The 12,492-nt window shown below is 37.9% G+C and overlaps 1 long non-coding RNA gene across 1 annotated transcript; it reads left to right on the top strand.

Moving 5' to 3' along the window:
* Positions 1-1,273: 1,273 nt before the first annotated feature.
* LOC128524254 (uncharacterized) lies at positions 1,274-4,816 on the top strand. Its single transcript, XR_008360503.1, has 3 exons — positions 1,274-2,590; positions 3,933-4,033; positions 4,116-4,816. It is a non-coding gene; the product is annotated as an uncharacterized LOC128524254 (long non-coding RNA).
* Positions 4,817-12,492: the final 7,676 nt, after the last annotated feature.

Raw genomic sequence — 12,492 nt, 5'->3', positions numbered from 1 at the left:
TATAAAAACCTAACATGTGTATCTAGACTCTGATCGAAGCTAGTTGTGTGTAAATTGTTTGAAACATTTTTTTGTTTTCTACAGTTCAACTCTGAATTTCCATTGTCTGAAAGCAACCGGTATTACAATCAAAACCCCAGTCTGAATGATAAGATGCACTGCCTGGTGTATGTTGTACCAGCTGACAAGATTTCACTGATGGGATCATTTTTTTGGAAAATGATTTTTATGACGAGGAATGATTGGATTTAAAAATTTAAGAGTGTCAGAGAACCAGCAAGCATAATGGGTGAGTAAGCTTATCAACTGAATGGTCCTTTCTGGAGAAATACAAAAAATGTTTATATATATACTATGTATACTGTATACTGTGTGTGTATAAATGACATTTTTTCATTCCAAATTAAGTTAAAAATTAGGACACATGTTTTTTGTCTTATTTGTCACATATACAGTTGTGGCCAAAAGTTTTGAGAATTACATAAATATTGGAAATTGGAAAAGTTGCTGCTTAAGTTTTTATTATGTTTTTACTTCAGAATGTTATGAAGAGTGAGGGATAAATTGCATAGTCCTTCTTTGCCATGAAAATTAACTTAATCCCAAAAAACCTTTCCACTGCATTTTATTGCTGTCATTAAAGGACCTGCTGAGATCATTTCAGTAATCCTCTTGTTAACTCAGGTGAGAATGTTGACGAGCACAAGGCTGGAGATCATTATGTCAGGCTGATTGGGTTAGAATGGCAGACTTGACATGTTAAAAGGAGGGTGATGCTTAAAATCATTGTTCTTCCATTGTTAACCAAGGCAAGGATATTGTGGCTACTAAGATTCCACCTAAATCAACAATTTATAGGATCATTAAGAACTTCAGGGAAAGAGGTTCAATTCTTGTTAAGAAGGCTTCAGGGCGCCCAAGAAAGTCCAGCAAGCGCCAGAATTGTCTCCTAAAGAGGATTTAGCTGCGGGATCGGGGTGCCACCAGTGCAGAGCTTGCTCAGGAATGGCAGCAGGCAGGTGTGAGCGCACCCGCACGCACGCACGGTAAAGGTAAGACTTTTGGAAGATGGCCTGGTGACAAGAAGGGCAGCAAAGAAGCCACTTCTCTCCAAAAAAAACCCATCAGAGACAGATTGATCTTCTGCAAAAAGTATGATGAATGGACTGCTGAGGACTGGGGCAAAGTCATATTCTCAGATGAAGCCTCTTTCCGATTGTTTGGGGCGTCTGGAAAAAGGCTTGCCTGGAGAAAAAAAGGTGAGCGCTACCATCAGTCCTGTGTCATGGCAACAGTAAAACATCCTGAGACCATTCATGTGTGGGGTTACTTCTCATCCAAGGGAGTGGGCTCACTCACAATTTTGCCCAAAAACACAGCCATGAATAAAGATTGGTACCAAAACACCCTTCAACAGCAACTTCTTCCAACAATCCAACAACAGTTTGGTGAAGAACAATGCATTTTCCAGCACGATGGAGCACCGTGCCATAAGGCAAAAGTGATAACTAAGTGGCTCGGGGACCAAAACGTTGAAATTTTGGGTCCATGGCCTGGAAACTCCCCAGATCTTAATCCCATTGAGAACTTGTGGTCAATCCTCAAGAGGCGGGTGGACAAACAAAAACCCACTAATTCTGACAAACTCCAAGAAGTGATTATGAAAGAATGGGTTGCTATCAGTCAGGATTTGGCCCAGAAGTTGATTGAGAGCATGCCCAGTCGAATTGCAGAGGTCCTGAAAAAGAAGGGCCAACACTGCAAATACTGACTCTTTGCATAAATGTCATGTAATTGTCGATAAAAGCCTTTGAAACGTATAAAGTGCTTGTAATTATGTTTTAGTACATCACAGAAACAACTAAAAGATCTAAAAGCTGTTTAGCAGAAAACTTTGTGAAAACTAATATTTGTGTTATTCGCAAAACTTTTGGCCACGTATAATGTATACAGTGCACAGTAATATTCCTTCTTCACATATCCTAGCATAACTGGGGTCAGAGTGCAGGGTCAGCCATGATACAGCACCCCTGGAGCATTTAGGGTTAAGGGCATTGCTCAAGGGCCCAACAGTGGCAACCTGGTGGAGCTGGGGATCGAACCGCCAATCTTCCGATCAGTCAGCTACCACTGCCCCTTATTGACTTAATTATTAAGGTGGTACAAATAAACTGATTTGAAACTTTAGTATTTGAGCAATAAATAAAACGTTACAGGAAAATATCTGTAAGACAGAAAAAAAAGCAACTTACTATGAATCACTTTTCAGACTGTTGGTTTTTGCATGCATGAGAAAAGGAGTACGTGTGAAAGTTCTCAGAAGGAAATAGCACTGTGCAAACTTAATTAATTATTTATTTTTTATTTAGATGATTAGATTGGTTGTATTGCTACAGTACATATTACAACATATAGCAATTCCTTTTCAGTAACTGTTTTAATTTCTTCTGCATCACAGTAAATTTGAATGAGCTTATCATGTATATGTGTGTGTGTGTGTGGTAAAAATACACAATGGAGAGAATGCCAGTCCAAACTGCAGTGGCCTGGTGTCAGGATATATTCCTACAGCACAATTACTGTATATACAGTGGGTATACACAAGTATAAAAATAAATAATCACATTTTGTTAATCTGCAGCCTAAAATAATTGTTCTATTCAACTGTATTTACTCAGTGCACCTTTTACCATCCAAGTAAAAGATATAACACCATGTCCAAAAAAAAGGAAAAGGAGGGGAGGGGTAATTGAAAAGTTTTGTCATTATTTTTTTAACGACGTTAAAAAATTACTGCTCTAAATACAATCTTTAGTCTTTTGGGATATGCCTTTACTAACATTGCACATCTAGACTTTGAAATATTTGCCCACTCTTCTTTGAAGAACGTTGAGCAGAAAGTTGAGTTAAAGTTGATGGAGACTGTTTGTGGACTGCAGTCTTCAAATCAATCTACAGATTTTCAATGAGGTTTAAGTCTGGGCTCATTCACCCTTTTTTTCCTTCAATCACTGTGTGGTCAGCTTTGCTGTGTGTTTTGGATCATTGTCATGTTGGATGGAAAACTTTTTTGCACCTTTTCTTGAGAAGTGGCTTTTTACCTGCAACACTCCCATACAAGCTACATTTGTGTAGGAGTTGTGATATTGTTGTCACATGCACACAATTACCACACCATGTCCTAAATTCCTGCAACTGCTTTAAAGTTGTTGTAGACCTCTTGGTGGCTTCTCTGACCATTTTTTTGTTTTTCTTGTTTTTTTCATCCAGTTTCAACATCATCCTGATCCAGGGAGGGTCTGTGTTGTACCAAATACCTTCCACAGTACCTTGCCACCCATAGCAAAGCCAGTGCTTTGCTTTAATTGCAGTACCACTGAAGGAAATGCCCCATGAGAGCTAATTTCATAGTGAGATAATTAAAATTACTACAGCTTTGTGTGCCATTAAGAAGGTGATTAACTTCCCCTGATTGAGTTTACAAGTCATTTTTGGGAAAGGGGTTTCCCAAATTAAATTCTATTTTTATAACTTTCATATATTATTTTCTTGGATGTTAAAAGTAAATACAACTAGAAAACAAACAAACTCTGTCTGTCAGTTGTGTTATGAAAATAATCACACAAATACGATTATTTTATAGCAGGGTGATTATTTTCTATACTTCTACTGTAATTGTACAAACATGTATACTACAATTCAACATTATTTACCTCAGTTTAAACATTGGCTAATAACAAAGCAATCTGTTCCATAACCAACTAATATCTTTACTTGCATAAAAAAATCATGTGTACACTTAATTTGGAAAAAGTGACTTAATTGCAGGCCAATCTGAGTGAAATTTATATGTGAATGAAATGTATATTTTACCTTTTTACTTCATGACAAACAACCCTTTTTCATCTGTGTGCTGCCTACCCATGCCACAGGAATCCCTCAAGTGGTTTTCATGACAAGAGTAGATCGTGCATGTTCAATGACAAAGAGGAATTTGCAAAAAATCTACAAAAGTAAAAAGATCAGAGATAATGTAAGTACTTTGCATGGGCCTTAATATAGACAATCACAACTGCTATTTTAAAACTACAATTTTTATATCTGTTTTTATCCAGATGCGTAAATGCAGTAATATCCTGGGCATACCTGTAAACTGCATCTTCCCTGGTTCGAACTATCACGAGGAAACCCATGTGAATGAGGATATAAACTGTCTAATGCTGGATGCTTTAACACAGATTATACATTTTGCTAATGACTACGTGGTCAAACATTCCAACAGTCAAATTTTACATCAACAACAAATTTGTGAATAAGAAATTTTACATAAGATTTGAAAAGCAGAATGACAACTACTGTAGTTCTGCATTTCGAATTGTTCTTTACAATTATCCAATCTATAATTCAAATCTAGATGCAACACATTTTAAATAATGACCATACGTTATCCTCATGATATGATACAGATTTGGAAAATAATTTTAATGACAGAAATGCAGAGATTCAATTCAATTCAAATTTATTTGTATAGCGCTTTTAACGATTTACATCATCACAAAGCAGCTTTACACAATCAAAAGAATTAAGTTTGTATAAAATGTGAATATGTATGAATCAAAATTATATGATTGTCCCTGATGAGCAAGCCTAGGACGACAGCGACAGTGGCAAGGAAAAACTCCCTGAGATGGTAATAGGAAGAAACCTTGAGAGGAACCAGACTCAACAGGGAACCCGTCCTCATCTAGGTAATAACAGATAGCAGGGATTGATGTGCATAATAATATGCGAGACTGAAAGTTCAGTATAAGAGGAGATGTGTTTGATTAAAGTCCAGTTTGTTCCTGGAAGCTCAGGTAGACTGTGAGAAATTCCAGAGATAAGATGCATTTGCTAATATCTTAAAAATCCTAACCTATGCAAAGTTACTTTGTGTTACATTCTATTCTGCCTTTTTAGGGCAACATAGCGTAGTGCTTAGTGAAGGAGTGTAATGTTGTCATGGACATACAAGAAAATGTACAGGTCCTTCTCAAAAAATTTGCATATTGTGATAAAGTTCATTATTTTCTGTAATGTACTGATAAACATTAGACTTTCATATATTTTAGATTCATTACACACAACTGAAGTAGTTCAAGCCTTTTATTTATTTTAATATTGATGATTTTGGCATACAGCTCATGAAAACCCAAAATTCCTATCTCAAAAAATTAGCATATCATAAAAAGGTTCTCTAAACGAGCTATTAACCTAATCATCTGAATCAACTAATTAACTCTAAACACCTGCAAAAGATTCCTGAGGCTTTTAAAAACTCCCAGCCTGGTTCATTACTCAAAACCGCAATCATGGGTAAGACTGCCGACCAGACTGCTGTCCAGAAGGCCATCATTAACACCCTCAAGCAAGAGGGTAAGACACAGAAAGGAATTTCTGAACGAATAGGCTGTTCCCAGAGTGCTGTATCAAGGCACCTCAGTGGGAAGTCTGTGGGAAGGAAAAAGTGCGGCAGAAAACGCTGCACAACGAGAAGAGGTGACCTGACCCTGAGGAAGATTGTGGAGAAGGACCGATTCCAGACCTTGGGGGACCTGCGGAAGCAGTGGACTGAGTCTGGAGTAGAAACATCCAGAGCCACCGTGTACAGGCGTGTGCAGGAAATGGGCTACAGGTGCCGCATTCCCCAGGTCAAGCCATTTTTGAACCAGAAACAGCGGCAGAAGCGCCTGACCTGGGCTACAGAGAAGCAGCACTGGACTTTTGCTCAGTGGTCCAAAGTACTTTTTTTTGGATGAAAGTAAATTTTGCATGTCATTTGGAAATCAAGGTGCCAGAGTCTGGAGGAAGACTGGAGAGAGGGAAATGCCAAAATGCCTGAAGTCCAGTGTCAAGTACCCACAGTCAGTGATGGTCTGGGGTGCCATGTCAGCTGCTGGTGTTGGTCCACTGTGTTTTATCAAGGGCAGGGTCAATGCAGCTAGCTATCAGGAGATTTTGGAGCACTTCATGCTTCCATCTGCTGAAAAGCTTTATGGAGATGAAGATTTCATTTTTCAGCACGACCTGGCACCTGCTCATAGTGCCAAAACCACTGGTAAATGGTTTACTGACCATGGTATTACTGTGCTCAATTGGCCTGCCAACTCTCCTGACCTGAACCCCATAAAGAATCTGTGGGATAATGTAAATAGAAAGTTGAGAGACGTAAGACCCAACACTCTGGATGAGCTTAAGGCTACTATCGAAGCATCCTGGGCCTCCATAACACCTCAGCAGTGCCACAGGCTGATTGCCTCCATGCCACACCGCATTGAAGCAGTCACTTCTGCAGTCACATATTTATTTGAAGGTTGACTTTGTTTGTATTAAAAACACTTTTCTTTTATTGGTCGGATGAAATATGCTATTTTTTTTAGATAGGAATTTTGGGTTTTTATGAGCTGTATGCCAAAATTATCAATATTAAAACAATTAAAAGGCTTGACCTACTTCAGTTGTGTGTAATGAATCTAAAATATATGAAAGTCTAATGTTTATCAGTACATTTCAGAAAATAATTAACTTTATCAGAATATGCTAATTTTTTGAGAAGGACCTGTATACACTGCTTTAATTAGTACATATTTCAGATATTTAGTGCTTATTGTATTTCAACGGTAACATACTAGATGTAATGGTAGTTATATTAAATACTCTTTTTCTTGCGCATCACTTTTTCCACATTTTGTCATGTCACAGCCTTATTCTAAAATGGATTAAATTAATTTTTCCCTCAGAATTTTACACACAACACCTCATAATGACAACATAAAAAAGTTTACTTGAGATTTTTGCAAATTTATTAAAAAATAAACAAAAAATTGAGAAAGCACCTTCCAGGAGAGAGGAGAGCCTTCCAAATGGACAACCATCTCTGCAGCAATCCACCAATCAGGCCTATTTGGTAGAGTGGCCAGACAGAAGCCACTCCTTAGTAAAAGGCACATGGCAGCCCACCTGGAGTTTGCCAAAAGGCACCTGAAGGACTCTCAGGCCATGAGAAACAAAATTCTCAGGTCTGACGAGACTCTCTGACCACTCTGCCATATAGGCCTTATTGGTGGATTGCTGCAAAGATGGTTGTCCTTCTGAAAGGCTGTCCTCTCTCCACAGAGGACCTCTGGAGGACAGGTCCTCTCTCCACAGAGGACCTCTCATTTGTTTACACTAGTGGCCACTGCACAACTACACTTCAGGGTCATCAAATCACTCCATCACAAGTCACTGTAAATATATCACTTTAAGCATATTTGCACTGCACAAGTCACTTTAAATATGTGGATTGCACAACCATGGACATTACCATTCTTTTATTACCATTTATTCAGCTGCTCTTATTGTTTTACATTTCTTTATATATTCTCCATATATTTTCTATATTGTGTATTTTTGTTGTACAGTTATTTAAATTTTAATTTTTATTTGTATATTTTACTGTATTTTATTCTTTCCTAGTTAAATTTAACCTTTATTTTATTTTTCATATTTATTTCCTTTCCTTTTCATATTCTTTTATTTTTAGGTCACGAGCAGTTGTCTAAGCATTTCACTGCATATCGTACTGTGTATGACTGTGTATGTGACAAATAAAATTTGAATTTGAATTTGGAGCTCTGACAGAGTGACCATCGGGTTCTTTGTCACCTTCCTGACTAAGGCCCTTCTCCCCCGATTGCTCAGTTTAGATGGCAGACCAGATCTAGGAACAGACCTAGTGGTTTCAAACTTCTTTCACTTAGAGATGATGGTGGCTTATGTGCTCATTGGGACCTTCAAAGCATTTGTGCCTCGAGACAATCCTGTCTTGGAGGTCTACAGACAATTCCTTTGACTTCATGCTTGGTTTGTGCTCTGACATGAACTATCAACTGTGAGACCTTATATAGACAGGTGTGTGCCTTTCCAAATCATGTCCAATCAGATGAATTTACCACAGGTGAACTCCAATTAAGCTGCAGAAACATCTCAAGGATGATCAGGGAAAACAGGATGCGCCTGAGCTCAATTTTGAGCTTCATGGCAAAGGCTGTGAATACTTATGTACATCAACTCAATTTAATAAGTAAACTTTTTTAATGTTGTCATTATAGGGTGTTGTGTGTAGAATTCTGAGGAAAAAATTAATTGAATCCATTTTAGAATAAGGCTGTGACATAAAATATGTGCACTGTAAGCCCCCCGAAAACCAGCACACTATGTGCGAACATTAAATAGCACCAGGTATGAGAGCATTGCTCTGGTAAAAGAAAAAGAGAAAGAAAAAAGGAAAGTGAAAAAAAAGTGAACAGAAAAGTGAAAGGATAAAGAGATGAGAAAAGATTTTCACAATGCTGGGGCCTTTGTATAACTCCTGTATAGCTCATACTTTAGGTATGACACTTAATATCTTTGTCATGTTGTGTGACATTATGTAACAGTATCATTTAGTGTCTTGATTTGCAAGATTTTGCTGTTGTCTGTTATATTGTGTAAATTGTAACCGTATTATTTTATTTGTGTTTACTTTTACGTAAAAATAAGTTAAAACCAGTCCTTATTCATGCATATGCAGTGCATGCTCTTAATCTTGTATATTGTGGCGTGGGCGGGGTTTCGATTAGGAACCATCATGCTTTGCGGGAGGGGTTGTTATGTTCACCCTGTTGGGGAAAGGTGTTTGGGTTAGTGGCTTCGGCCAGGTTGTGTCTGTGTGAGTTAGAAGTGTGTCTTGTTGCTTGTTTGACTTGTTGAATGTGCCGTTTATGTACCCAGCTGAATAAAATACTCCCAGCCATTTGCATTGGGCAGCAAGGAAGCTCACTCGCCTCTCCAAGTTCATTCTTAGCGGTGAAAAACGCTACAATATGTACAGATCTGGCCTTTAAAAACGCACGTTTTCGGAAAAGGGATCCCACGACTTGCCGCGAGTGGGCGCGGCAAGCTGTGAAAATGCCCTTCAATACCTGTAGGGGGCAGTCGTGTTTCAGTCTAAAGTATTGTGTGTCTACTGAAGCCGAAAAATGTTATGTCTCTTAGGTGCCCATTGACGGCAAGCGACAGAGCTCATAAACGTGTCAAGCTCAAACTGATATGTATTTATTCTTCATTTTCATTCAGAATTATTATTAGTAGTAGTAGTAGTTCTCCAAATTTATTATTATTATTATTATTGTATTATTGTCAGTGGTAGGTGATTCGCCCGTCATGCGGGAGACCCGGGTTCGATTCCCAGCCAGTGCTCAAAATTCCGGTGCTATTCGCTAAAATACCATGATATAGCCATTACATTATCAAGTTATGCTTCAGTACTAAATGCATGTTTGCAATTGAGATTTTTTTTTTCTTAAGCTATGAAACACATTAGCACTCACCTCACAGTTGCTGTAATTTAATGATTATCATAAGCAAAAAGTGTAAAACAAAGGATTCACATTTATTACATTTTCACCCAGAGCGGGATTCGAACCAGGGTCTAGACGATTTTATAGGATATACGGATATTATACGGATATTATTTAAGCAACGCCACACCACGTGGAAAGCGGCAAAAATGCTTCAATTTCATTGGCTGTTACTAAGTGTCAGCTATTCACGACTGACCCTCGCGGAACGCAGAATCCTCGGCTTCGACTGCGCTTTCTCCATTCGTTATTACAGGGGCGGACTGGGACCAAAAAGTGTCCCTGGACTTCCTGGCCCACAGCAGCCCACACCATAATACATTGGCTCATTAATGTAGAGATACATTTTTAACACCAGTTACTAGTATAAAAATATAACACAATACAGAAATCAATGCTATTTAAACATGTTATTTAAAGTATCACTGAACATATATTGGGTCAAAGAAACGAAAAAAAAAGAACATCAAGACAAACAACATATAAATCTATAAAGACAATATTTTAAAAGGAATGGCAATAAAACTGAACAGGTAAGCTGAAATAAAATCGGTAGCAGCAGTAGCTCACGCTAGTAAACTAGTTACTTATTTTAATTATTAGGGTAGTCAATATTAACACGAAATAATGCTGAGAAACATTATTTCAATTAATATTGACCACCATCATAATAACTAGCACAAGTTAATGCTGCTACTAATGGAGCCCAGTGGAGAGAGTGGACAGCTTCAGATACCTCAGTGTTTACATCACGCAGGACCTGGCATGGTCCTGTCACATCAACACCGTGGTAAAAAAGGCCCGGCAGCGTCTGTACCACCTCAGACGCTTGAGAGACTTTAGACTGCCCTCCAAGGTGCTCAGGAATTTCTACTCCTGCACCATAGAGAGCATCCTGATGGGAAACATCACGACCTGGTTCGGGAACAGCACCATGCAGGACAGACGAGCTCTACAGAGGATGGTGCGATCAGCTGAGCGCATTATCCGCACCGAGCTCCCTGACCTGCACTCAATCTACTCCAAGCGATGCTGGACCAAGGCCAGGAAGGTCGTGAAGGACCTCAGCCACCCCAACAATGGACTGTTCACTCTGTTGCGGTCTGGGAAGCGATTCCGCTCCCTGAGGGCCAACACAGAGAGACTGAGGAGGAGCTTCTTTTCGCAGGCGATAAGGTCTCTCAACCACACCACTATTGTGAATTTACACAATATTTTCACAATTTTCACAATCAATCAATCAATCTTTATACATCCATGGACACTATGGACAACTCCACGCACATCTACACTACATGTTTACGTTTACATTCTGGACCATTGCACAAAGACACTTTATTAACCTTTGCACAAAGTCACTTTTTCTATGCATTTTTGCACACCATTATATTTCTATTTGTACAGTACATTTCTATTTTCAGTTTCTATTTTTAGTTCTATTTTTCCTAGTTAAATTTTATTTTATTTTTTATTTTTTTTATTTTTTTTTTCTATCGTATTTCTTTTATTCATATTTATTACTATTATAAGCATTTATTTTCTTTTTAAGGTCACTGGCAATCGTGTAAGCATTTCACTACATTTCGTACTGTGTATGACTGTGTATGTGACAAATAAAAATTTGAATTTGAACTCCGGATTAGAGGTGAATCGAATCTTTAACAATTCAGGTTAATTTGATTAAACTGAATACAATTTACAGTAGGTACTCAATCGGAATGCCTATTACCGCCGCGGCAAAACTTTCCGTTGAAAATAAATCAGTCGCATTTTAATGTAATTTGTGAAATGATTGCCAGGTAGCGCAAAGGGTCATTTTGTGAAACAGCTGCGATTAAGGCATTTTATTTAACTGTAAGTAGAGCTCAAGTCATAAAGTGATGATAATATGTTGTATCAAAGAAATACTCCACATCCGAGTACTTTATCCAAAAAACATGGAAAACCATATCCACATAATGATGAGTTAAAAAACATTGGTTCAATATTGTTTAGACAGACTCTGTTTGTATCTGTTTATTGTTATTATTAAAAAATAACAGCACAAACAACATCACAAGGGTTTGTAAAAAACATATTGATTATTTCGACAATAATTAAATTTGTTACAGTTAAAGGCATCACATTTTAAATATAGAAATAGCTAAAAGGAAAAAAAAACAAACTGTCAAAATAAAAAATTATAATCAAATGTTTTACATACATATGAACTATGTAAAAATAAAGTGTTAGAAACAAACAAATAAAATTAAATGGAGCAAAAACAAAATTTATTAGTTTAAACGTCTGTTTGACTGTGGTCCTCTGTGAGCATAGAAATTTGTTCTTAATGTTATTTTGAAGTAAATGAAATAGTAATGGGTAAAGTAGTAAAATAGTTTAATGGTTTAAATAGTTAAAATAAATAGTTAAAATAGTAAGATGGGGAACGTTTGATGTCATCTGGTCATTATAAGATTTGTATTGAAAATTTCTAAATTAAAAGTGGCAGCTGAAACGCCAAAATAAATAGATGCAGCATTGAGCATTTTCTTACATCTGAACAGAGTCGTTTACATAAATAAATTAACAATAGCTCATGATACATACATTTTGTCACACCTGAGCCACCTCAGCCCTGGGGAATAAGAACTGGCTTACCGGATTGCTGAGCCGCCGCTTTGTCTCCCCCTAGTGTGTCTACGTGTGTAATTGTTCTCCGTTAATTTCTTCTAGCACCAAATCAAGTTCACCTGTGTCTACCCTGTGTGTCTCCCTATTTATTCCAGTCGATACCGTTCCACTCCATCTGTTCACCGTTGTGCACCCTCACACCTGTTTGTGATTCTAATCTTGTGTGTTTGTGTATATTCTCCCCCCAGGACTGAACAGTATCTGCAGGCACGGGCACGTTCTGTTTTTAAAGGTCGAGGCTGAGACAGTATCAGCTCTCTGTGTTCGTCTCGAGGTTGAAGTAGTCATTTCCTTTGTGTTTCCTTTTTTGTTTCTACTAGCCCGCCTGCAGACCCAGCCTGGGGAGTCAACCAGAGTCTTGTTTCTTTTGTTTTGGACATTTAAAACCATTAAATTC

Source organism: Clarias gariepinus, chromosome 5 (assembly GCF_024256425.1).
Source record: "Clarias gariepinus isolate MV-2021 ecotype Netherlands chromosome 5, CGAR_prim_01v2, whole genome shotgun sequence".
In the NCBI taxonomy this organism is placed as follows: domain Eukaryota; kingdom Metazoa; phylum Chordata; class Actinopteri; order Siluriformes; family Clariidae; genus Clarias; species Clarias gariepinus.
This window is presented reverse-complemented; position numbering and strand designations above follow the sequence as displayed.